The 27,982-nt window shown below is 47.2% G+C and overlaps 1 long non-coding RNA gene across 1 annotated transcript; it reads right to left on the bottom strand.

Annotated features, from left to right (window-relative positions):
- Positions 1-812: 812 nt before the first annotated feature.
- Positions 813-27,982, bottom strand: LOC310666744. The gene is made up of 3 exons (XR_014505998.1): positions 27,916-27,982; positions 15,098-15,336; positions 813-875 (listed from the first exon to the last, which is right to left on the bottom strand). It is a non-coding gene; the product is annotated as an uncharacterized lncRNA (long non-coding RNA).

Below are 27,982 nucleotides of genomic sequence, written 5' to 3'. Positions count from 1 at the left end.
CAGGGCTGTCTTCAGATGGGGGTGAAATAACTCCATACCCTCCAACATTTCTCCAATGGACATAGGGATGTCCTGAGGAAAAGCAGGACTTTCTGGAATCAAATCAGTAAGGCCTTCTGTAAATCCAGGACTGTCCCTTCAAAATAGAGACACTTGGAAAAGCATGTCAAAGTCCAAGTAGATAAATAGGTACCGCTCCGGCGGGAAGGTAAATGGCGTTTCCGTGCGCTGCTCTGGTTTGCCAGAAGCGGCTTACTCATGCTGGCCACGTGACCTGGAAGCTGGACGCTGGCTCCCTCGGCCAATAAAGCAAGATGAGCGCCGCAACCCCAGAGTCGGCCACGAGTGGACCTAATGGTCAGGGGTCCCTTTACCTTTATATACAACCTGAGCCTGTAATAATAGTAATCATAATGATAATGCTTAGTAAATAATAATGATATTATAATATGCTCAGTGAAAACCAACCTAGCAATCCACAGGTGGCATTTATGCTATAAATGCTATGAAGTATACAGCCTGACTTTCCCAAAGCACCTCTTTCATCCACAAGGAAGGGCTGACTTGAGGGTGTGCTGGGCTGGCAGCTCCAAGGTCCTGCTGTGAGGAAAAAGGTGATACTTCAGAGTTTTCTGTCTCTTCTGGTTCCATCCAGAGTAGGATGGACTTGACAACAGATTTAGACACAGATTAGATGAAGTTCATGTAGACACAGATTAGATGAAATTTGTTTTCAGTATTCACATCTCACTGCTCTTTGGTGGAAGAGGAAAGGTTTTTGTCTCAGTTCCCCATCAGTTTGCATCACTGTGGAACGCACTAGCACTGCTATACCATCTGCAACAGTAATAAACGGCCTCGTCTCCAGACTGGACCTTGGTGATGGTTAAATAGCCAATGTTCCCAGAGCGAGAAGCCGTGAATCGATCCGGGATCCCTTCTCCCCTGCTGCCACCCTCACGTTGCACAAATCGAGGGGCCTGCCCTGATCTCTGTTGATACCAGCCAATGTAGGCACTAGTATCACTAGTTGTACAGGAGAGTTTAATGGTTTGACCCGGTGACACAGACTCAGAGGCAGGTTGAGTGCAAATTGACTGGCAGGCGACACCTGTTTAAAAAATATGGAGAAAAGGGAACATTTTTAGTGCTCTCAAATAAATAAAAATGATAAATGCAGTTAGCTTTTGGTTGGCCAATGGAACATGAGATCTTCTCCACAGCTTTACCTGAGCAGTAAATAAAAAGAGCAAGGAGAAAGAGAAATGAAGACATGATGGTGAGCTCTCCAGAGGAGTTTGAACTTCTGGAGGAAACTTGTCTCTTTAAACCCCCAGAGCTGAAGAGCTGCCCCTTCATGCAAATATCTCCTGCGATCATCTATTGCTTCTATAGGGATTTGGAGATCCTGAAGAGCATTATGGGACATTCTGTCCAAGGGACCAAGGGCAAATTTGCATAAAGGAGATTATTCAAAGCAGCAGGACTGGCCCTTAGTCCAGTCAGGATGTCTTGAGTGAGACATCTATCAGGAAGGGTCCTGGGAACACTGATTTTTATAGAGTGGAACATCTCACTTGGGAACAATCCTAGCCTGGGCTTTATAGATAGAGGACTGTGTAGGAATGAAAAAGCTCATAATTCTTAAAATGTCTTAGAAAGTTCAGTCTTTCTTTGTATCTTAACTTTTTATAGTTTAAACTAAGGTTGTGATTTCTTCTTGTTTTGTCTTATCTTTTTCGAACATGGACAATCTAGGACAGTCAGGGTTTCCAAACCTCCGCTGTACAAAACTATTAAGCTTTTAATTGTTGCGTAAACGTGGCGAAGAAAACATTCATTCTCAGTATTTCAAATAGCACAGTCTCTGCTGCCACCTTCTGACATATGAGGAGCAGAGATTGTGATGAAAAGACACGCAGCCTGCAACAATGACAAGAACAGTATCACTAAGATCTGGGCGGGAGACTTTGGGCTCCCAGATTTCAGCAGCGAATTGTGCGATGCTAAAATTTGGTGCATGCCCCCACCTCTCATGCTCTGCTCTAAAGCTTTGCTGTGGCACCCCCTATAGCACGCAATTAGGCCAAACCAGTTGAATCGCCTCTGGAATCAGAGTGGATTTGGTCTCACCCAGCTGAGCCCATCTGGGTATTTGGTGCAGTATCAAGGCAGACCTGAGGGTCAGGAAACAGGAGATTGAATAGCCTATAGAGATTTTTTTCCCCTCTCTCCCTCTCTCTCTCCCCTGACTCTCTGACCACTTACGGAAGGGAGTGGATCTAGAGCTCCTGAGGTGCCAGAACTATGAAACACAATGGGAGACAAGAGGCAGGGAGAGTGGCTGATTTTTGCATCACACTGGACGTCACTGGAAAGCTGGCTCTTTCTCTGCCTCTCTGATTTCCTGGGCAATTAGCCAGAAGCCGTTGACAACACCTGACAGCATCAGTCACCTGTGGAAGTAGCTCATCAATCTGCAACAAGGTGAGGAACCTCAAGCTCAGAGAGTAATGTGTCTCTGTAAGTGACTCTGTCTGGCCCTCTAGGCCAGTGGTGTAGCGTGGGTTGCAGTGCCCGGGGCCAAGTGCAGGGGCGGTGGGAGTGAAATGGATAAAGTGCGCATGTACATTCAACTGCCTAGCAGCCTCTGCATCACCCAGGAGATTGCAGCCAAGAAAATACAAGTCGCTCCATTGTCTGAAGAGGCCAGCTTCACATGGAGAACCTTTTCTCAAGGGAGCACATTATGGAAGTGCACAGTTCTACACCAAGTTGTACACAGGCAGCACCAAGTGTACAAATTTTGTGCCCCTAACAATTTTGTGTCTTGGGCAAGCGCCCCATTCCCCACACACACGTTGCCACTGCTCTAGGCCGCGCCCACTCTCCTCTAGCCACACCTTCCACTGGCTCTGTTTGCACCCCAAGGGTTTCTGCCTGGCAGGGATGTGCCCTTGTATTCCGCTGGTGCCTCTCATTTCGTGGATGGGGGATAGTGAGTGTTGGGGGGACTAGCCTACAGTAGAGAGGTAAAATATCCATTCATGGCACCTTTGCCTCTGGCCCCACCCACCTGTGACATGGGACCTGTGGAAACTTACCAGGTGGGGAATATGACTTTCAGGCAGATGCCTGTCAATGTACCCACCAACATTTCCCCAATGAAAATAGGGACCTCCTATCCCATAATAATAAATTAACTCTTTATACCCTGCCCATCTGACTGCAGTGCCACTCTGTGTGGCATCCAACATATATAAAAGCATAATAAAACATTAAACATTAAAAACTTGGCTATACATGGCTGCCTTCAAATGGCTTGTGGGATCAATAACTCCATACCCGCCAACATTTCTCAGATGGAAATTGGGAGAATCTAAGGGAAAGTGGGACTTTCCAGCATCAAATCAGAAACCAGGATGGCTTTTGTAGATTCAGGACTGACCCTGGAAAATAGGGACACTTGGAAGGTCTGGCAATCAGATTCTCCACAGATTGCTGGTTGTTCCAATTTAGGATTGAAGAGCAGGTTTTCCAGGGGAAAGCAGCGGGGCCAAGGCAAAACCAGCCAGACTAATGCCTAGAAAGCAGGGGCAAAACATAAAAGTCCTTGTAGCTGTGCTTTCTAGGAATGGGACAAGCAGAAATGTGGACAAGCCCTAGGAATCTGCAAGAAGCCTGGCACTCCAGGTGCGGACGGGATTGAGGGCTGGGTTGGTAGGTCCAGGGTCCTGCTCTGCATGAGGAGGGGGGACTTCAAATGTGTTATGTCTCTTCTACTTCCATCCAGAGTAGGATTGATCTTACAACAGATGTAGACCCACCTCACCACCCCCTAGCTACAGCCCTCGTTCTGTGGATATCCAATTGCCTCTCCTAGAGCTTCATGTTCCTGCAAAGCATTGTGGGACATTCAAACAGAGGAGAATAGGACGGATTTTCATAAACGGCATTAGAAAGAAAAAAGGAATGGGTCAGTGACAGGAGCGAGCCAGCAGTAAATCACCAGTCAGGAAAGAAGCAAAATGTTGCTTACTTACATAAGTTTCTAATCTATTGGTAGGAAGAAATGCTAGTTTCAGACTCGGTTCTGGGGGGGAAAGAGGCTTGTTAAAGCCATGGACTAGCCAAGGCACCTGCCAATGGTAGGAGGGACCAGAGCAAAAGGTGGGTGGAGCAATGGCTCTGAATTTTAATTCTGTCTCCTGTGAAAGTGTCTTCACACATCTCTTTCCATCCTCCCTCCAGACGAGCAAGAGGCATTGTCAAATTTTAGGAACACTTAGAGAAAGGCTCAAATGTGTCTGGCCATTGGCCATGCTGACTGGGGCTGATGGGAGTCCACCCATTTCTGAAAGGCCACCATTTCCCCACAACTTCTGTATTCAGGTTCACGTTACTGCTTTGCAGAACAGGCCTCCATTCTGACATCAAGCACGGACGTCACAGGGTGGTCTGGCATGCTGTGCGCATGCCCTGCAGCTTGCACCACTGGCACACGCATTCACCATGGCAGGTGAGCACATCCGCTGGGCAGTTTTGAGGGGCCTGGCCCCTTCCTGGACAATTATTGTGTTCGCTGTGCCCCCATTGGCGTGTGTCTCTCTAATATTTCACTTTTCCTCAAATGGATCTAAATAGATATAAACTCCCAAGCCTTTCCAAACCGACCACTTTAATCCAAAAGGAAGGACACAGCTCCATTTCCCCTGCCTCTTTCTCCAGGAAAAATCTGCAATTTACCACTGAATGGCAGCTAACAGCAATCAGATTTTTCACACATTGTCAGTTCTTCTGATTTAGGGTTGAAGAGCAGGTTTTCCAGGGAAAGCAGCAGGGCAAAGGCAAAAACAGCCAGACTCCTGTCTAGAAAGCAGGGGCAAAGCGTAAAAGTCCTTGTAGCTGTGCTTTCCAGAAATTGGACAAGCAGAAATGTGGACAAGCCCTAGGAATCTGCAGAAGCCTGGCACTCTGGGTGCGGACGGGATGGAGGGCTGGGCTGGGAGGTCCCTGGTCCTGCTCAGCAGGAGGAGGGGAGACTTCAACTGTGTTCTACACAGAAGAAGTTAGACTTGGCAGCAACTGCAGGCACAAAGCCTCTTTTTGAACGCCACCCCAATTTCCAAGTGGTGCGAGGTTCCAGCACTTCCAGGCATTTCCCAGGATTTGTCTCTCCTTTGTGAATGAGGCCCATTGGAGAAAGTGGTGTCTTTATGATATATGGTTTATTTACACACATATACAACCTGAGCGGGACGCAGGTGGCGCTGTGGGTTAAACCACAGAGCCTTGGGCTTGCCGATACGGAAGGTCTGCAGTTCAAATCCCCACAACAGGGTGAGCTCCCGTTGCTCGGTCCCTGCTCCTGCCCACCTAGCAGTTCGAAAACACGCAGTGCAAGTAGATAAATAGTCCCGCTCTGGCAGGAAGGTAAACAGTGTTTCCATGCACTGCTCAGTTTCGCCAGAAGCAGCTTAGTCATGCTGACCACATGACCTGGAAGCTGTACACCGGCTCCCTCAGCCAATAAAGTGACATAAGCAATGCAACCTCACAGTCAACTGCGACTGGACCTATGCGTCAGGGGTCCCTTTACCGTTACAACCTGAGCCAATTATTATTATTATTATCATTAATAATAATAATATTATGCTTAAAAATAATAATATCTTAAGATGCTAAATTAAGACCAACCTAGCAATCTGCATGTGACATTTCTGCTATAGTTCCCAATTCCTAATCCCAATTCCATCTAGCAATGATATGAAGTCTGCAGCCTGACTTTCCCAAAGCAGCTCTTTCATCCACAAGGAAGTGCTGACTTGAGGGTGTGCTGGGTTGGCAGGTCCAAGGTCCTTCGGTGAGGAAGGAGGGGAAGGAGGTGGGACTGCAGAGTTTTCTGTCTCTTCTAGTTCAATCCAGATTCGGGTGGACTTGACAACAGATGTAGACACAGATTACATGAAGTTTGTTTTCAGTATTCACATCTCACTGCTCTTGGGTGGAAGAGGAAAGGTTTTTGTCACACTTCCCCATCAGTTTGTATCACTGTGGAACTTGTCACTATACCATCTGCAACAGTGATAAACGGCCTCATCTCCAGCCTGGATGTTGGTGATGCTTAAATAGCCAATGTTCCCAGAGCGAGAAGCCGTGAATCGATCCGGGATCCCTTCTCCCCTGTTGCTACTCTCATGCTGCACAAAGCGAGGGACCTGCCCTGATCTCTGTTGAAACCAGTGAACATGGTTGCCAGTATCACTAGTTGTACAGGAGAGTTTAATGGTTTGACCCGGCGCCACAGACTCAGAGGCAGGCTGAGTGCAAACAGATTGGCAGTTGACACCTGTTTAAAAAAAATGAGAAAAAGGAACATTTTCACTGTTCTCAAATAAAAAAAATATGATAAATGCTATTAGCTTTTTGTTGGCCAAGGGAACATGAGATCTTCTCCCCAGCTTTACCTGAGCAGTAAAGAAAAAGAACAAGGAGAAAGAGAAATGAAGACATGACGGTGAGCTCTCCAGGAGAGTTTGAACGTCTGAAGGAAACTTGGTCACTCATCTCTTAAATCCCCCAGAGCTGAAGAGCTGCCCCTTCATGCAAATATCTTCTTTGATTATCTATTGCCTCTATTGGGATTTGGAGATCCTGTAGAGCATTATGGGACATTCAATCAAAGGGCCCTGGGGCAGATTTGCATAAAGGAGTTTATGTCTAGAAAGCAGGGGCAAAGCGTAAAAGTCCTTGTAGCTGTGCTTTCCAGAAATCGGGCAAGCAGAAATGTGGACAAGCCCTATGGATCTGCAGAAGCCTGGCACTCCTGGTGTGGATGGGATGGAGGGCTGGGCTGGGAGGTCCAGGGTGCTGCTCTGTAGGAGGAGGAGGGACTTCAAATGTGTTCTTTCGCTCTTACAAGTTCTAGGCAAAAAAAGTTGGACTTGACAGCAACTGGAGGCACAAAGCCTATTTTCCACGCCACCCAAATCTCCAAGTGGTGGGGGGTTCTAGGGGTTCCAGGCATTTCCCAGGGTTCGTCATTTCTTTTGGAATGATGCCTATTGGCAATTGTGTTATCTTTATCATATGGGTTATTCATACATACACACACACACACACACACACACACACACACACAACTTGAGCCTGTACTACTACTGCTGCTGCAGTGGTACCCCTGGTTACGTACTTAAGTCATTCTGGAGGTTCATTCTTAACCTGAAACTGTTCTTAACCTGAAGCACCACTTTAGCTAATTGGGGCCTCCCGCTGCAGCCATGCTGCCGGAGCACGATTTCTGTTCTCATCCTGAAGCAAAGTTCTTAACCCGAGGTACTATTTCTGGGTTACGGGAGTCTGTAACCTGAAGTGTATGTAACCCGAGGTACCACTCTACTACTACTACTAATATAATAATAATAATAATAATAATAATAATAATAATAATAATAATAATAAAATAATAATAATAATACTGCTCAGAAAATGAGAACAACATTATAATAGGCTCAATGAAGACCCAACCTAGCCGTAAGCAGGTGGCATTTCTCCTATAGCTCACAATTCCTAAAACAGACTCCTATTTTGCAATGATATGAAGTCTGCAGCCTGAATTTCCCAAAGCAGCTCTTTGATCCGCAAGGAAGTGCTGACTTGAGGGTGTGCTGGCTGACAGCTACAAGGTCCTGCTGTGAGGAAGGAGGTGGGACTGCAGAATTTTCTGTCTCTTCTGGTTCCGTCCAGAGTAGGATGGACATGACAACAGATGTAGAAACAGATTATATGAAGTTCGTTTTCAGTATTCACATCTCACTGCTCTTTGGTGGAAGAGGAAAGGTTTTTGTCACACTTCCCCATTACGTTGCATCACTGTGGAACGTGTTACCATACATTCTGCAACAGTGATAAACTGCCTCGTCATCAGCCAGGACGTTGGTGATGGTTAAATAACCAATCTTCCCAGAGCGAGAAGCCGTGAATCGATCCGGGATCCCTTCTCCCCTGCTGCTACTCTCATACTGCACAAATCGAGGGGCCTGCCCTGATCTCTGTTGATACCAGTGAACAGCAGAGCCAGTATCACTAGTTGTACAGGAGAGTTTAATGGTTTGACCTGGCTACACAGACTCAGAGGCAGGCTGAGTGCAAATTGACTGGCAGGCGACATCTGTTTAAAAAAATATGGAGAAAGGGGAACATTTTTAGTGCTCTCAAATAAATAAAAATGATAAATGCAGTTAGCTTTTGGTTGGCCAATGGAACATGAGATCTTCTCCACAGCTTTACCTGAGCAGTACATAAAAAGAGCAAGGAGAAAGAGAAATGAAGACATGATGGTGAGCTCTCCAGAGGAGTTTAAACTTCTGGAGGAAACTTCCTCACTCCTCTCTTAAATCCCCCAGAGCTGAAGAGCAGCCCCTTCATGCAAATATCTTCCACTATCATCGATTGCCTCTGTTGGTATTTGGAGATCCTGTAGAGCATTATGGGACATTCCACTAAAGGGCCCAAGGGCCGATTTGCATAAACGAGATTATTCAAAACAGCAGGAGTGGCCCTTAGTTCAGCCAGGATGTGATGAGACAGCCATGAAGGAACTCTTTGCAGTAAGACGTCTATCAGGAAGGGTCCTGGGAACACTGCTTTTTATAGAGTTGAACATCTCACTTGGGAACATTCCTAGCTCGGGCTTTATAGATAGAGGACTGTGTAGGAATGAAAAGAGCTCATAATTCTTAAAATGTCTTAGAAAGTTCAGTCTTTCTTTGTATCTTAACTTTTTAAAGTTTAAACTAACATTGTGAATTTTTCTTGTTTTGCATTATCTTTTTCGAACATGGACAACCTAGGACAGCCAGGGTTTCCATACCTGTGCTGTACAAAACTATTAAGCTTTGAATTGTTGCATAAACTTGGTGAAGAAAACATTCCTTCTCCGTATTTCAAAAGGCACAGTCTCTGCTGCCACCTTCTGACATATTAGGCGCAGAGATTGTGATGAAAATACACGCAGCCTGCAACAGTGACAAGAACAGTATCACTGAGATCTGGGTGGGAGACTTTGGGCTCCCAGATTTCAGCAACGACTTCTGTGATGCTAAAATTTGGCACATGCCCCCCACCTCTCATGCTCTGCTCTAAAGCTTTGGTGTGGCACCCCCTATAGCATGGTGCCAAACCAGTTGAATCGTCTCTGGGAGCAGAGTGTATTTGGTCTCACCCTGCTGAGCCCATCTGGGTACTCGGTGCAATATCAAGGCAGACTTGAGGGTCAGGGAGCAGGAGATTGAATAGCCTATAGAGATTTTTTTTCCCCTCTCCCTCTCCCCTGACTCTGTCCAGTTGCAAGGGGCGTGGATCTAGGAAGTTCCTTTTAAGCATTCACATCTCACTGCTCTTTGGTGGAAGAAGGAAGGTTTTTGTCTCAGTTTCCCATCAGTTTGTATTACTGTGGAACGTGTTACCATACATTCTGCAACAGTAATAAACGGCCTCATCTCCAACCTGGACGTTGGTGATGGTTAAATAGCCAATGTTCCCTGAGCGAGAAGCAGTGAACCGATCCGGGATCCCTTCTCCCCTGCTGCCACCCTCACGTTGCACAAAGCGAGGGGCCTGCCCTGATCTCTGTTGAAACCAAGGAATGTATCAACACTGCCGCAATCACTGGAAGTACAGGAGAGTTTGACCATTTGTCCCAGGGTCACCGATTGAGAGGCAGGCTGAGTCGCATCTGACTGTGAAAAGACGCCTCCTCCAGCCCCCTCCACCCGACTTCCAAGTACCACGAGCCGTTGGGGGAAGGGGGGAAGTTATGCTACTTTGCAAAGCTGCACAGCTCGTCCTCTCGCCTGCCTGCCTGCCTCCTCCAGCCTTGGGCAATAGTGGGCACCCTCCCATCAGGATGGCACCCGGGGCGGCACACCACCCCTGCCTCACCCTCCACACGCTACTGGGTAGAAATGCTGTTTGTACTGAAGTGACAGCAGTAGTTTAGTAAAGGTGAAGGGTAAAGGGACCCCTGACCATTAGGTCCAGTCGTGGCCGACTCTGGGGTTGTGGCGCTCATCTCGCTTTATTGGCCGAGGGAGATGGCGTACAGCTTCCGGGTCATGTGGCCAGCATGACTAAGCCGCTTCTGGCGAACCAGAGCAGCACACGGAAACGCCGTTTACCTTCCCCCTGGAGCGGTACCTATTTATCTACTCGCATTGACGTGCTTTCGAACTGCGAGGTTGGCAGGCGCAGGGACCGAGCAACGGGAACTCACCTCGTCGTGGGGATTCAAACCACCAACCTTCTGATCAGCAAGTCCTACCCACAGCACCACCCACATCCCACAGTAGTTTACTTGCTCAAATTAACGAATAAGAAAGCTGGGTGGATCAATGTTCCTATGTTCCAATTAAGAATCTTGCTGGGGGGTTTTGAGCCCATGTTGCTGTAAAAGTACGTGCTCCCAAATCTGTATTCTCAGATTGTTCTCAAACAGGCTGAACACAGCTCCAGAAGTTGGCAATGTTGTGCAGTCCCCGATGACCCTGGGCATCGCATTTGTGAGCAGGCAGTGCCAGAACTGGCATGTTGGAGTGCCCACTGGTTGTGTGACACAACAGGTGGCTATTCCTATGTGGAAAATGTCCTGGCACATACCAGCCATGTATGCAAATGGGAAGCAATAGTGAAGGCTACACTATAATTCAAAACTACAATATAATAGTCGTATATTTTAAATGAATGTTAGCAACTGAGTCTGCTTTGTCATTTCTCATTTACTTACTTCTTTATAAAAGTGTGTGCGCGCACATATCACAAACACACACACAAACTGTCCTCTTGCAAAGGATGGTGTAGAGCTGTGGTTCCCAACGTGAGGCACACGCCCCCACAGGGAGGGCAATTTGATTTTTAAGGGGGGCAATTCGAGAATGAGTTATTAACAGTGAATGGCCTTTTTGGCTTCCTCCACATGAATAGGAGTTCACTTTTCGAATAAGAAGAATTATATGTCACGGGGGATGGGCATGAGGATTTCAGAGATGTTTAGCTGGGGCATGGCCATAGCTGTCAACTTTTCCCTTTTCTTGCAAGGAATCGTATTCGGAATTTCCCTTTAAAAAGGGGGAAAGTTGACAGCTATGGGCATGGCCAGAAAACAGTTGGGAACCACTGGTGTAGAGCAACATAAAAAAACTTTCAGAAGAATACAGAATGATCTTTAAAATTACTGGCAACTCAAGAAAAAATCAAACAGCTGCAAAGGCATGTCCTCAGAAACTGCATGCATGATCCTGTGAGATAGCGAGAGGTTTTTGACTCAGTTCCCCATTGAGATGTATCACAGTGGAACGTGCTGTGCCTGTTGTCCCATGCAAGGCAGTGATAATCAGCCTCGTCTTCAGCTTGAACTCCTGTGACCACTAAATTCCAGAGATTCTTGGAGGCATCAGCAGAGACACTGAATCTCTCGGGAACCCCGGAGCCCCTGTTCTGCTCACTACTGCTGCGGTAATGGTAGAGAAATCGGGGGGCCCCACCCGATTTCTGCTGGAACCATCGCACCCGATCACTGCTTATTTTGTAGTCGCTGCTCAGAGCACATGGGAGCTTCACTGTCGAGCCCAAGGATTCAGATATCGAGGTTGGTTGAGTCACCACCACAACTTGAGACTCTGTACCTGTGGGAAGATCATAGGCAATGCTACCGACCACCCTTCTTTTCATAAATTCAGTTTCTCCACAATGCCACAGAAATTAGCTATTATTTTCTATTTTAAAGAAAACCTTCCAAAACTTCACCATTTTAATTTTTCTTCATTTGCACATTATTGTACATAGCTTTGTCTAATAACACATATCTGTGCATTTTATGCACTAAAGATATGGTGCATTTTTCACATTATTTTGTCAGAAAACTGTTCCTTTCAAAGGTTGCTGTGTTAGAGTTCACGGTATCAGTTCAAGAAGTGTGAAATAGGTCGTTCATCATTAAAAAGCCGTCACCAGTAAATTTCTTCCCTTTCCCTACCTGACCACCTGAATAAGAATGGATACAACACTTCTCTGTCTCACTGATGTATCCTCACCTGAGAGAAGTGTCTCCAGGAACAGAACCACAGGAACCCAGAACATTGCAGCAAGCACACCCATGACTGATTTCTCTTCCTTCCCATCTTATTGGCTCCTGTCTTATATCACTCACTTGGAGAAAGGTTCCTTGGCCTGTATGCAAATGTCTCTCGCTGCTATTGGCTCTCCATATCACAAAGACTGTGTGAAGTCCCAGGATGCCATCAGCTCAATATCTGGTCTTTAGGAAGACAGAGCTCCACTGTGTTCTGCCCCCACCATCAGAGGCAGTTATGCTGCGGAAGAGCTTTTGCTGGAAGTCACAGGAGGGGAGAAGGCTCTCATGCTCTCTCTGGCTTGCTGGTTCCTACAGGCATCTAGTTGACCCCTTTGAGGATAGATGCTGGACTAGATGGGCTGTTGGTATCATCTAGCAGGTTCTTCTTCCATTCTTATAGTGAGAGGGTTTGCCTAAGGGTTACAACCAACTAAGTCAGAACAGACCCACTGAAATTGCTGGACATGTCTAACGCATGCATATTTGGTTGTATCAAATGCTGGACCTACTCAGTCCAGACCTGTTGAAATATATGAAGATGACTAGCTTTGATCCATTCATTGGAATGGCTCTGTTCTGAGTAGGAGCAGCATTGGATGAAATCCATTGACTCCAATGGGTCTACTCTGAAGATGACTTACTTGGGCATAGCCCTCAAGGGCCTGCCCACTTCAATAGATGGATCTAAGGATGTTGAGTTCTTTGGTGAGTGGGTGTCATGACCCACAACCTGGGAGTTGTGCAACTGTGTGATGGGGGACTCCGTGATGAAGGGGTGACATTACCTGCCAGGGTTATGGTTCCCCTGCTATTCAGCAATCAGGGCAGCTCCTCAGATATCCATGGTACACTAGCTTCATCTTAGCAGCTTCAAGTGTCCCTTGGGAGGAAGTGGGAGAGGGCTGTTAGGCTCAGGCCCTGTCAGGTGTGTGTGCAGGAGCCAGGCCCTGTGACCAATAGGACTTTGCAGGACTGGGGCCTTCCTAAGTTTGTTCTGAAGAGCCAAGGTGTGGCCTCACAGGTGAGGCCGATTGGTAACTCACAGCATCTGGTGGCAAGAGCTGAGAAGAGTTATAAGGTCAGCATTTCCCTTCAGCTCTTTGCCACAGCAGCACACTTCCTGCTTTGCTGCGTTTGGCTTCTTGCTTCCTGATCCTTGAACCTCGGCTTCTTGACTCCCTGCTTCTTGATCCTTGGACTCTTGACTCCTTGCTTCTTGATCCTAGAACCCCTGAAATCGTGACTCCTTGCTTCCTGACCCTCGGACCCTTGGCTTCCTGAATCCTGGCTTCTGGGCCCCCATTCCTGCTCCCACCCTGCCATCTTGCCCCCAGTCCTGACGTACCCTGCCAGGACTTCACTCGCCCGTGAACCAAAGGTTGACAGGCCCGGCTTATGGGCCTCGCTTTGGGCTTGGCTCCTATGAGAACAGGATGCTGGTCTAGATGGGCCTTTGGTCTGATCCAGCAGCAAGACTTCCTAGAATGGCCTTTCCAGAGGAATACAGAGCTTCCAGTCATTTGTTCAGGAGAAGGAAGATAACCCAAGAGATTGTGATTGCGGGGTGTATTCAGACATGGGAAATATTGTGTGAGTCATGCTAAATTTCATGCACAACAGTAGGCATGGTGGCACACAGCAACAAATGCCTCTGGACAATGTTGCTACACACACACACACACTATTAAGTTCAGTCAGGATGTAATAAAACAGCCATGAAGGAACTCTTTGAAGTAAGATATCTATCAGGAATGGTCCTGGGAACACTGCTTTTTAGAGTGTGGAACATCTCACTTGGGACCATTCCTAACCTGAGCTGGAGAGACAGAGGACTGTGTAGGAATGGAAAAAACATAATAATTCTTAGAAAGTCTTCAAAAGTTCAGTCTGTCTTTGTATCTTAACTTTTTATGCTTTAAAGTAAGGTTGTGAATTTTTCTTGTCTTGTCTTACCTTTTTGTAACCTGCTTTGAGGCTTTTTTAACACAATCAAGTGGTTTTGAAATATTATGAAATGAATCAGTGAAACAAATGATTGAGAAGTTTAGAAGAGCCTTCTTAAGGGGAAGAACACCCAGTCATCAGAACTGAACAAACCAAACTGCACACTCTGGGCAGCCTAGTCTATGTCCTCCTGCACAGAAAGGGGCTGATTGGTCCACCTGCTCTTTGCATGCTTCTCTTGTGCTTGCTGGCAGGGGCTGATGGGAGTTGGAGCCCCAAAACTTCTAAAATGCCAGGCTTTCCATACCTCCGCTCTCGAGGTCTGTTCTTAACCTGAAACTGTTCTTAACCTGAAGCACCACTTTAGCGAATGGGGCCTCCTGCTGCTGCCGCGCCGGCGGAACACGATTTCTGTTCTCATCCTGAAGCAAAGTTCTTAACCCGAGGTACTATTTCTGGGTTAGCGGAGTCTGTAACCTGAAGCATATGTAACCCAAGGTACCACTGTACTACTACTACTGCTACTGCTACTACTACTACTACTAATAATAATAATAATAATAACAATACTGCTCAGAAAATAAGAACATTATAATAGGCTCAATGAAGACCCAACCTAGCAGTCAGCAGGTGGCACTTCTGTTATAGCTCACAATTCCTAAAACAGACTTCCATCTGGAATTATATGAAGCCTGAACCCTGACTTTCCCAAAGCAGCTCTTTCATCCACAAGGAAGTGCTGACTTGAGGGTGTGCTGGGCTGGCAGCTACAAGGTCCTGCTGTGAGGAAGAAAGTGGGAATTCAGAGTTTTCTGTCTCTTCTGGTTCCATCCAGAGTAGGATGGACATGACAACAGATGTAGACACAGATTATATGAAGTTCGTTTTCAGTATTCACATCTCACTGCCCTTTGGTGGAAGAGGAAAGGTTTTTGTCTCAGTTCCCCATCAGTTTGCATCACTGTGGAACGTGTTACCATACCATCTGCCACAGTAGTAAGCAGCCTCATCTCCAACCTGGACGCTGTTGATGGTTAAATAGCCAATGGTCCTAGAGCGGGAAGCAGTAAATCGATTGGGGATCCCTTCTCCCCTGCTGCAACTCTCGCAGTGGACAAAGCGAGGGGCCTGTCCTGGTCTCTGTTGATACCAAAAAACGTAGTTGCCGCTGCTATCACTGGTAGTGCATGAGAGTTTGACCGTTTGTCCCAGGGCCACCGATTGTGAGGCAGGCTGAATCGCATCTGACTGTGAAGAGACACCTTTGCAGAGGGAAGCAACAACAGAAAATACAAATATGAGGACTTCTGTTCCTTTTCAGCATTCTCAAATACCCACAAAGCATTATGCTTCTTGGACAGATTCAAATATCTTTGGCTTGGCCTCTGTAGCAAGAAATCATCACCACAGCCTTACCTGAGCAGTAAAGCAAAATAGCAAGGATGAACTGAGAGAGGGCCATGGTGAGATCTCCAGGGGAGTCTGACTTTCTGAAGGGATCTTGCCCTCTCCTCACTTAAATCTTCCAGAGCTGAAGGCTTTCCCCTTCATGCAAATGTGTTCTTTGCAGAACCGTATCTAGGTGATCTTGTGCCCCTGGCAGAACCATCCAGATTGCACCCCCTAGCCACAGACAAATTACCGGTAGCTCTTCTTTCCGCCTCTCCTCCAAACCCCACCCCCTCCACCTATTCAATTCTTCCTCTATTTAAAACCTTTTCTTATGAGGCAATATCAATATATTTTATTTATAGATATATTTATGCATATATTTTAGCTGATTCTGTGCCCCCTCCTCACCTGCACCCCTGGGGGGGCCCACCTCACCACCCCCTAGCTACAGCCCTGGTTCTGTGGATATCCAATCGCCTCTCCTAGAGCTTCATGTTCCTGCAAAGCATTGTGGGACATTCAAACAGAGGAGAATAGGACGGATTTTCATAAACAGCATTAAAAAGGAAAAAGGAATGGGTCAGTGACAGGAGCGAGCCAGCAGTAAATCACCAGTCAGGAAAGAAGCAAAATGTTGCTTACTTACATAAGTTTCTAATCTAATGGTAGGAAGAAATGCTAGTTTCAGACTCGGTTCTGGGGGGGAAAGAGGCTTGTTAAAGCCATGGACTGGCCAAGGCACCTGCCAATCGTAGGAGGGACCAGAGCAAAAAGTGGGTGGAGCAATGGCTCTGAATTTTAATTCTGTCTCCTGCGAAAGTGTCTTCACACGTCTCTTTCCATCCTCCCTCCAGACAAGCAAGAGGCATTGTCAAATTTTAGGAACACTTAGAGAAAGGCTCAAATGTGTCTGGCCATTGGCCATGCTGCCTGGGGCTGATGGGAGTCCACCCATTTCCGGAAGGCCACCATTTCCCCACAGCTGCCGTATTCAGGGTCACGTTACTGCTTTGCAGAACAGGCCTCCATTCTGGCATCAGGCACGAACATCACAGGGTGGTCTGGCATGCCGTGCGCATGCCCTGCAGCTTGCACCACTGGCACACGCATTCCCCGTGGTAGGTGAGCACATCCACTGGGCAGTTTTGAGGGGCCTGGCCCCTTCCTTGGCAATTATTGGGTTCGCTGCGCCCCCATTGGCATGCATGTCTCTAATATTTCACTTTTCCTCAGATGGATCTAAATGGATATAAACTCAGAAGCCTTTCCAAAATGACCACTTTGATCCAAAAGGAGGGGCACAGCTCCATTTCCCCTGCCTCTTTCCCCAGGAAAAAGCTGCAGTTTACTTCTGAAAGCAAGCTAACAGCAATCAGATTTTTCACACATTGTCGGTTCTTCCGATTTAGGGTTGAAGAGCAGGTTTTCCGGGGAAAGCAGCGGGGCCAAGGCAAAACCAAACAGACTCCTGTCTAGGAAGCAGCGGCAAAGCTTAGAAGAAGAAGAAGAAGAAGAAGAAGAAGAAGAAGAAGAGGAGTTTGGATTTGATATCCCGCCTTTCACTCCCTTTAAGGAGTCTCAAAGCGGCTAACATTCTCCTTTCCCTTCCTCCCCCACAACAAACACTCTGTGAGGTGAGTGGGGCTGAGAGACTTCAAAGAAGTGTGACTGGCCCAAGGTCACCCAGCAGCTGCATGTGGAGGAGCGGGGAATCGAACCCGGTTCCCCAGATTACGAGTTTACTGCTCTTAACCACTACACTACACTGGCTCTCCAAAAGTCCTTGCAAACTGTGCTTTCCAGAAATTGGACAAGCAGAAATGTAGACAAGCCCTAGGAATCTGCAGAAGCCTGGAACAAGAGTGCGGATGGAATTGAGGGCTGGGTTGGGAGGTCCCTGGTCCTGCTCTGCAGGAGGAGGAGGGACTTCAAATGTGTTCTTTGCTCTTACAAGTTTGAGGCAGAGGAAGTTTGGCTTGACAGCAACTGCAGGTGCAAAGCCTACTTCTGCACACCACCCCAATCTCCAAGTGGTGTGAGGTTCCAGGGGTTCCAGTCGTTTCCCAGGGTTCGTCTTTCCTTTGGGAATAAGGCACATTGGAGATTGTGGTGTCTTTATGATATATAGTTTATTTATGCATATATACAACCTGAACCTATAATAATAAAATAATAATAATAATAATAATAATACTGCTCAGAAAAGAATAAGAACATTATAATAGGCTCAGTGAAGAACCAACCTAGCAGTCAGCAGGTGACATTTCTCTTATAGCTCACAATTCCTAAAACAGACTTCCATCTGGAATGATATGAAGTCTGCAGCCTGACTTCCCCAATGCAATCTTTCATCCACTGGGAAATGTTGACTTGAGGGTGTGCTGGGCTGGCAGCTCCAAGGTCCTGCTGTGAGGAAGGAGGTGGGTTTGCAGAGTTTCTGTCTCTTCTAGTTCAGTCCAGAATCAGGTGGACTTGACAACAGATGTAGAAACAGATTAGATGAAGTTCGCTTTCAATATTCACATTTCATTGCTCTTGCGTGGAAGAGGAAAGGTTTTTGTCACACTTCCCCATCAGTTTGCATCACTGTGGAACGTGTTACCATACATTCTGCCACAGTGATAAACGGCCTCGTCTTCAGCCTGAACGTTGGTGATGGTTAAATAGCCATTGTTCCCAGAGCGGGAAGCCGTGAATCGATCCGGGATCCCTTCTCCCCTGCTGCTACTCTCATGCTGCACAAATCGAGGGGCCTGCCCTGATCTCTGTTGAAACCAGCGAACGTAGGAACTAGTATCACTAGTTGTACAGGAGAGTTTCATGGTTTGACCCAATGCCACAGATTCGGAGACAGGCTGAGTGCAAATTGACTGGCAGGTGACACCTGTTTAATAACAAATCAGAAAAAGGAATATTTCAAGTGCTCTCAAATAAATAAAAGGATAAATGCAGTTAGCTTTTGGTTGGCCAATGGAACATGAGATCTTCTCCCCAGCTTTACCTGAGCAGTAAATAAAAAGAGCAAGGAGAAAGAGAAATGAAGACATGATGGTGAGCTCTCCAGAGGAGTTTGAACTTCTGAAGGAAATTTCCTCACTCCTCTCTTAAATACCCCAGAGCTGAAGAGCTGCCCCTTCATGCAAATATCTTCTTTGATCATCTATTGCCTCTATTGGGGTTTGGAGATCCTGCAGGGTATCATAGGCCATTCAGTCCAAGGGCCCAAGGGCAGATTTGCATAAAGGAGATTTCTCAAAGCAGCAAGACTGCCCCTTAGTTCAGGCGGATTGTGATGAGACAGCATTGAAAGGACCTCTTTGCAACAAGACGTCTATTGGGAAGGGTCCTGGGAACACTGCTTTTTATGGAGTGGGACATCTATCTCACTTGGGACCATTCCTAATATGGGCTGGAGGGACAGAGGACTGTGTAGGAATGAAAAAAGCTCATGATTCTTAGAAAGTCTTAGAAAATTCAGTCTGTCTATTGTATTTTAATTTTGTATGTTTTATAGTAACATTGTGATTTTTTTCTTCATTGTCTTATCTCTTTATAACCTTTTAGGTTTTTTGAATACAATCAAGTGGTGTAGAAATATTATGAAATGAATCGGTGAAACAAATAATTGTGAAGTTCAAAAGAGGGGAAGAACACCCACTCATCAGGGGCTGCACAAACCGAGGTGGACACTCCGGGCAGCCTAGTCTATGTCCTCCTGCACAGAAAGGGGCTGATTGGTCCACCTGCAATTTGCATGCTTCTATTGCTCTTGCTGGCAGGGGCTGATGGGAGCTGGAGTCCAACAACTTCTGAAAGGCCAGAGTTTCCCTAAGCCCCACTGTACAAAATTACTAAGCTTTAAATTCTTGCTTAAACTTACTGCAGAAAACATTCATTCTCGGTTTTTCAATGGCACAGTCTCTGCTGCCACCTTCTGGCATATGAGGAGCAGAGAATAGGAAGGAAAGGCACGCAGCCTGCAACAGTGACAATAACAGTACAGTGGTACTTCAGGTTAAGTACTTAATTTGTTCCGGAAGTCCGTTCTTGTCCTGAAACTGTTCTTAACCTGAAGCACCACTTTAGCTAATGGGGCCTCCTGCTGCTGCTGCGCCGCCGGAGCATGATTCTGTTCTCATCCTGAAGCAAAGTTCTTAGCCTGAAGCACTATTTCTGGGTTAGCGGAGTCTGTAACCTGAAGCGTATGTAACCTGAAGCGTATGTAACCTGAGGTACCACTGTATCACTGAGATCTGGGTGGGAGAGCAGAAATGGTGGACTTTGGGCTCCCAGATTTCAGCAGCACTTTGTGCGATGCTAAACTTAGGCACATGCCCCCACCTCTCATGCTCCCTTCCAGAGCATTGGTGTGGGACCTCCTATAGCATAGTGCCCAATTTGACTAAACCAGTTGAACCACCTCTGAGAGCAGAGTGCAGTTGGTCTCACCCAGCTGGGACAATCTGGATACTCGGTGCAGTATCAGGGCAGACCTGAGGATCAGGGAGCCTGCAGTAGAGAGGTAAAATATCCATTCGTTGCACCTTTGCCTCTGGCCCCGCCCACCAGTAATGTGGGTCCCATGGAACGTTGCCAGGTGGGGAATGTGACTCTGGGGCTGATGGTCTGTCAACATTCCCTCCAACATTTCTCCAATGAGAACAGAGAAGTCCTATCCCATAATAATAAAAAGGTAAAGGTACCCCTGCCAGTCTTGACAGACTTTAGGGTTGTGCGCCCATCTCACTCAAAGAGGCCAAGGGCCAGCGCTGTCCGAAGACACTTCCGGGTCACGTGGCCAGCGTGACATCGCTGCTCTGGCTCGCCAGAGCCGCACACGCAAACGCCGTTTACCTTCCCACTAGTAAGCGGTCCCTATTTATCTACTTGCACCCAGGGGTGCTTTCAAACTGCAGTCGCTGGGACCGAACAGCGGGAGCGCACCCCGCCGCGGGGATTCAAACCGCCGACCTTTCGATCGGCAAGCCCTAGGCACTGAGGCTTTAACCCACAGCGCCACCCACGTCCCATCCCATAATAATAATTCTACCATTTACACCCTGCCCATCTGACTGCGTTGCAACTCTGGCTGTCTTCCAACATATATAAAAGCATAATAAAACACTCAACATTAAAAACTTTCCCATACATTGCTGGCTTTTGATGGTTTGGGAGTCGAATAACTCCATACCCTATGCAGGGCTGTCTTCAGATGGGGGTGAAATAACTCCATACCCTCCAACATTTCCCCTATGGACATAGGGATGTCCTGAGGAAAAGCAGGACTTTCTGGAATCAAATCAGAAAGGGCTTCTGTAAATCGAGGACTATCCCTTCAAAATAGAGACACTTGGAAAAGCATGTCACAGTCCAAGTAGATAAATAGGTACCTCTCCGGCGGGAAGGTAAACGGCGTTTCCGTGCGCTGCTCTGGTTTGCCAGAAGCGGCTTAGTCATGCTGGCCACATGACCCGGAAGCTGTACGCCGGCTTCCTTGGACAATAAAGCGAGATGAGCGCCGCAACCCCGGAGTCGGTCACGACTGGACCTAATTGTCAGGGGTCCCTTTACCTTTACTTTATGGCTGATCATGGCCAGTAAAGCAAATCTACCCATGACTTGAAAACAGCTGCAAGCACAAAGCATAGGAAGTTATTTTTAACTTCACATCTTTTATATTTTATATTCACATCTCACTGCTCTTTGGTGGAAGAAGAAAGGTTTTTGTCACACTTCCCCATTACTTTGCATCACTGTGGAACGTGTTACCGTACCATCTGCCACAGTAATAAACAGCCTCATCATCAGCCTGGAAGTTGGTGATAGTTAAATAGCCAATGTTCCCTGAGCGAGAAGCGGTGAATCGATCCGGGATCCCTTCTCCCCTGCTGCTTCCATCATACTGCACAAAGCGAGGGGCCTGTCCTGATCTCTGTTGATACCAATGAATGTAGTTGCTGCCGCGGCTACTGGAAGTACAGGTGAGTTTGACCGTTTGTCCCAGGGTCACTGATTCAGAGGTAGGCTGAGTCGGATCTGAAGAGACACCTTTGCAGGGGGAAGCAACAACAGAAAAAACAAAGATGAGGACCTCGATTCATTTTCAGCATTCACAAATACCCACAAAGCACCATGTTTCTGGGATAGATTCAAATATCTTGGGCTTGGCCTCTTTAACAAGAGGTCACCTTCACAGCCTTACCTGAGCAGTAAACGAAAATAGCAAGGATGAATTGAGGGAGGGCCATGGTGAGCTTTCCAGGGGAGTTTGCCTCTCTGAGTGGATCTTGCCCTCTCCTCTCTTAAATTTCCCAGATCTGAAGGCTTTCCCCTTCATGCAAATGTGTTCTGTGGATAACCAAACGCCACTCCTAGAGCGTCATGTTCCTGCAGAGCATTGCGGGACAGTCGAACAGAGGAGAATAGGACAGATTTTCTTTTTTTAAAAAAAAATGAAAAATAGGAGTGGGTTAGTGATGGGAGTGAGCCAGCAGTAAATCACCAGCCAGGAAAGATGAAAAATGTTGCTTAGTTACAAAACGTAAAGGTTTCTAAGCTATTGGTGAGAAAAAATGCTGGTTTTAGAATCTGTTCAGGTATGGGGGATGGGAAGAGGCTGGCTAAAGCCATGGACTGAGCAGGGCACCTGCTAATGGTAGGAGAGAACAAAGGAAAAAGTGGGTGGAGCAATCGCTCTAAATTTTACTTCTGTCTACTGCAGAAATGTCTTCACACCCCTCTTTCCATCCTCCTTCCAGACAAGCAAAAGGCATCATCAAAGTTTAGGAACACCTTGGAGAAAGGCCCAAACGTATCTGGCCATTCGCCATGCTGACTGGGGCTGATGGGGGTCCAACCATTTCTGTCAGGCCACCGTTTCGCCTCACCTGCTGTATTAAGGCTCACGTTACTGTATTGCAGAACATATTGGGACAGAGAACATTTCCAATGAGATGCTCTCTGCAGCCTACTTTTAAGGAGCAGAGATTGTGAACAAAAGGCCCTCGACCTTCAGCAGGGACAAGATCCAAGGGAAATTCCCAAGTGGTAGGGATGGTGACAGCAGCTTCCTACTGTCCAGGAAAGTATGCTTTGGGAAATAGCATCTCTGCCATCAAGGGCACCCCCTTGTCCCTGCGATTGACAGGCCCAGGGCTGCACAAACTCAGTTCTCACCTTCAAATGTCATGGCATGTGCTGGTATGTTGTGTGCATGCCCCGCAGCTTGCAAAAGTGACTCAAGCATGCCCCGCGGTGGGTGCGCACATCCGCTGGGGTTCTTTGTGGGGCCTGGCCCCTCCTTGACAATATATTTTAGGCGGCCCACTCCGCAATTGGCATGCCTGTCTGTAATATTTCACATCTCCTAAAAAGGATCTAAATGGATATAAACTCACAAGCCTTTCCAAAACGACAACTTGGATCAAAATGGAAGGGCACCGCTCCGTTTCCCCTGCTTATTTCCCCAGGGAAAACCTGCGATTTACTGCTGAATGGCAGCATATGGTAGTCGGACTTTCCACGGATTGCTGGTTGTTCCAATTTAGCGGTGAAGAGCAGGTTTTCCAGGGGAAAGGAGCAGGGCAAAGGCAAAACCAGTCAGACTCATGTCTAGAATCATGGAAAAAGAACAAAAGTCCTTGTAGCTGCAGTACCAGCAGTACTGCAGGGGGGACTTCAAATTTGCTATTTTTCTCTTATAAGTTCTATGCGGAAGAAGCTAGACTTGACAGCAACTGCAGGCACAAAGCCTATTTTTGCAAGCCACCCCAAATTTCAAGTGGTGGGAGGTTCCAGTGGTTCCAAGTGTTTCCCAGGGTTCGTCTTTCCATTCGTAATGAGGCCCATTGGAGATTGTGGTGTCTTTATGATATGTATTTTATATGCACATATATACAACCTGAAGGAATGCGGGTGGCGCTGTGCGTTAAACCACAGTGCCTAGGACTTGCCGATCAGAAGGTGGGCGGTTCGAATCCCAGCAACGGAGTGAGCTCCTGTTGCTCAGTCCCTGCTCCCCCCAACCTAGCAGTTTGAAAGCACTCAGTGCAAGCAAATAAATAGTCCCACTCCGGCAGGAAGGTAAACGGCGTTTCCGTGTGCTGCTCTGGTTCACCAGAAGCGGCTCAGTCATGCTGGTCACATGACCCGGAAGCTCCCTCGTCCAATAAAGAAAGATGAGTGCCGCAACCCCAGAGTCGGCCACGACTGGACCTAATGGTCAGGGGTCCCTTTACCTATATATACAACCTGAGCCTGTAAAAATAGTAATCATAATGATAATGCTTAGTAAATAATAATGATATTATAATATGCTCAGTGAAGACCAACCTAGCAATCCACAGGTGACATTTATGCTATAGCTCACAATTCCTAAAACAGACTCCTATTTTGCAATGAAATGAAGTCTGCAGCCTGACTTTCCCAAAGTAGCACTTTCATCCACAAGGAAGGGCTGACTTGAGGGTGTGCTGGGCTGGCAGCTCCAAGGGAGGGAAAAGATGATACTTCAGAGTTTTCTGTCTCTTCTGCTTCCATCCAGAGTAGGATGGACTTTACAACAGATGTAGACACAGATTAGATGAAGTTCATGTAGACACAGATTACATGAAATTTGTTTTCAGTATTCACATCTCACTGCCCTTTGGTGGAAGAGGAAAGGTTTTTGTCTCAGTTCCCCATCAGTTTGCATCACTGTGGAACGCACTAGCACTGCTATACCATCTGCAACAGTAATAAACGGCCTCGTCTCCAGGCTGGACCTTGGTGATGGTTAAATAGCCAATGTTCCCAGAGCGAGAAGCCGTGAATCGATCCGGGATCCCTTCTCCCCTGCTGCTACCTTCATACTGCACAAAGCGAGGGGCCTGCCCTGATCTCTGTTGATACCAGCTAACACGCTCGCCTGTATCACTAGTTGTACAGGAGAGTTTAATGGTTTGACCCGACGCCACAGACTCAGAGGCAGGTTGAGTGCAAATTGACTGGCAGGTGACACCTGTTTTAAAACAAATTGGGAAAAAGGAACATTTTCAGTGTTCTCAAATAAGTAAATATGATAAATGCAGTTAGCTTTTGGTTGGCCAATGGAACATGAGATCTTCTCCACAGCTTTACCTGAGCAGTAAATAAAAAGAGCAAAGAGAAAGAGAAATGAAGACATGGCGGTGAGCTCTCCAGAGGAGTTTAAACTTCTATAGGAAACTTCCTCACTCCTCTCTTAAATCCCCCAGAACTGAAGAGCTGCCTATTCATGCAAATATCTTCTGTGATCATCAGTTCCCTCTATCGGGGTTTGGAGATCCTGCAGAGCATTATGGGACATTCCATCAAAGAGCCCAAGGGCAGATTTGCATAAAGGAGATTATTCAAAGCAGCAGGACTGGCCCATAGTTCAGCCAGGATGTCATGAGTGAGACGTCTTTCAGGAAGGATCCTGGGAACACTGATTTTTATAGAGTGGAACATCTCACTTGGGTCCATTCCTAACATGAGTTGGAGAGACAGAGGACTGTGTAGGAATGAAAAAAGTTCATAATTCTCAGAATGTCTTACCAAGTTCAGTCTGTCTTTGTAACTTAACTTTTTATAGTTTAAAGTAAGGTTGTGATTTTTTCTTGTTTTGTCTTATCTTTTTCGAACATGGACAACCTAGGACAGCCAGGGTTTGCATACCCCCACTGTACAAAACTATTAAGCTTTGAATTGTGGCATAAGCTTGGTGAAGAAAACATTCATTCTCAGGAGTATTTCTCATAGCACAGTCTCTGCTGCCACCTTCTGACATATGAGGAGCAGAGATTGTGATGAAAAGACATGCAGCCAGCAAGAGTGACAAGAACGGTATCACTGAGACCTTCGTGGGAGGGCAGAAATGGCAGTCTTTGGGCTCCCGGAATTCAGCAGCGTCTTGTGCAATGCTAAAATTGGACACATGCTCCCACGTCTCATGCCCCATTCTACAGCATTGGTGTGGCACCCCCTGTCACACGGTTTCCAATTTGGCCAAACCGGTTGAACCACCTCTGAAAGCAGAGGGGAATTGGTCTCACCCAGCTGAGTCCACTTGGTTACTCGGTGTAGGATCAGGGCAGACATGAGGGTCAGGGAGCAGGAGTTTTTGTATCCTACAGACATTCTCTCTCCCTTTCTCTCTTTCTCTCTCTCTCTCTCTCCCTCCCTCTCTCCCTCACTCTCTCCCCTGACTCTCTGTCCAGTTGAAGGGGGCGGGCATTGGATCTGGAGCTCCTGAGGTGCCACAACTAAGAAACACAATGGAAGACGAGAGGCAGGGAGAGTGCCTGATTTTTGCATCACACAGGACGTCACTAGAAAGCGCACTCTTTCTCTTCCTCCCTGATTTCCTGGGCAATTAGCCAGAAGCCGTTGACAACACCGGAAGCAGCTCATCAATATGCAACAAGGTGAGGAGCCTCAAGCTCAGAGAGCAATGTGTCTGCGAGTGACTCTATCTGGCCCTCTAGGCCAGTGGTGTAGCATGGGTTGCAGCGGCCAGGGTGAAGAGCGGGGGTGGGTGGGAGGGAAACGGACACATTCAGCTGCCTAGTGGCCTCTGCATCACCCAGGAGATTGCAGCCAAAGAGACAAGAGTGTCACACCATTGTCTGGAGAGCTCAGCTTCACATGGAGAACCTGTTTTCAAGCGAGCACAGTGAAGGAAGTATGCAGCTGTATTGTGGCAGCACCAAGTGTACAATTTTTGTGGCCCTAACAACTTTGTGTGTGGGAAAAGCACCCCATTCCCACACACACACTTTGCCACTGCTCTAGGCCACACCCACTCTCCTCTAGCCACACCTTCCACTGGCTCGGTTTGTACCCCAAGGGTTTCTGCCTGGCAGGGATGTTCCCTCGCATTCCGTTGATGCCTCTCGCTTTCCTGAATGGGGGATAGTGAGTGTGGGGGAAACTAGCCGACAGTAGAGAGGTGAAATATCCATTCATTGCACCTTTGCCTCTGGCCCCACCCACCCCTGACATCAGTCCCATGGAATGTTACCAGGTGAGGAATATGACTCTCGGGCAGATGCCTGTCAACGTACCCACCAACATTTCTCCAATGAAAATCGGGACATCCTATCCCATAATAATAATTTAACTCTTTATACCCTGCCCATCTGACTGGAGTGCCCCTCTGGGTGGCATCCGACATATATAAAAGCATAATAAAACATTAAACATTAAAAACCTGGCTATAAATGGCTGTCTTCAAATGGCTTGTGAGTTCAATAACTCCATACCCACCAACATTTCTCAGATGGAAATTGGGACAATCTAAGAAAAAGGGACGCGGGTGGCGCTGTGGGTTAAAGCCTCAGTGCCTAGGGCTTGCCGAGCGAAAGGTCGGCAGTTCGAATCCCCGCGGCGGGGTGCGCTCCCGCTGTTCGGTCCCAGCGCCTGCCAACCTAGCAGTTCGAAAGCACCCCTGGGTGCAAGTAGATAAATAGGGACCGCTTACTAGCGGGAAGGTAAACGGCGTTTCCGTGTGCGGCTCTGGCTCGCCAGATGCAGCTTGTCAGGCTGGCCACGTGACCCGGAAGTGTCTTTGGACAGCGCTGGCCCCCGGCCTCTTTGAGTGAGATGGGCGCACAACCCTAGAGTCTGTCAAGACTGGCCCGTACGGGCAGGGGTACCTTTACCTTTACCTTTAAGAAAAAGTGGGACATTCGGGATCAAATCAGAAACCGGGACAGCATTTGTAGATTCAGGACACTTGGAGGGTCTGTCCTGATCTACAAAGAACTTGTTTTGGGTCTGCTCACTCTCTGTTTGTGCCCTTCAGTGGTGGGATCTGTGTGGATTCAGCTGTCTGTATGGCCAATCGTGGCCAGCAAAAGCAAATCTACCCATGACTTGAGAACAGCTGCAAGCACAAAGCATAGGAAGTTCTTTTTATGCATTCACATCTCACTGTTCTTTGGTGGAAGAGAAAAGGTTTTTGTCTCACATCCCCATCAGTTTGTATCACCGTGGAACTCACTAGCACTGCTATACCATCTGCTACAGTAGTAAACTGCCTCGTCTCCAGCCTGGAGGTTGCTGATGGTTAAATAGCCCATGATCCCAGAGCGGGAAGCAGTGAACCGATCTGGGATCCCTTCTCCCCTGCTGCAACTCTCACAGTGCACAAAGCGAGGGGCCTGTCCTGCTGTCTGTTGATACCAATGTATGTAGTTGCCACCGCTTTCACCAGTAGTACAGGAGAGTTTGACCGTTTGTCCCAGGGGCACAGATTCAGAGGCAGGCTGTGGCCAAGATGATTGTGAAGAGACACCTTTGCAGGGGGAAGCAACAACAGAAAAAGCAAAGATGAGGACCTAGATTAATTTTCAGCATTCACAAATACCCACAAAGCACTATGTTTCTAGGACAGATTCAAATATCTTTGGCTTGGCCTCTGTAACAAGAAATCATCGCCACAGCCTTACCTGAGCAGTAAAGGAAAATAGCAAGGATGAACTGAGAGAGGGCCATGGTGAGATCTCCAGGGGAGTC

Source organism: Podarcis tiliguerta, assembly GCF_965153285.1.
Source record: "Podarcis tiliguerta genome assembly, chromosome: 16".
In the NCBI taxonomy this organism is placed as follows: Eukaryota; Metazoa; Chordata; class Lepidosauria; order Squamata; family Lacertidae; genus Podarcis; species Podarcis tiliguerta.
This window is presented reverse-complemented; position numbering and strand designations above follow the sequence as displayed.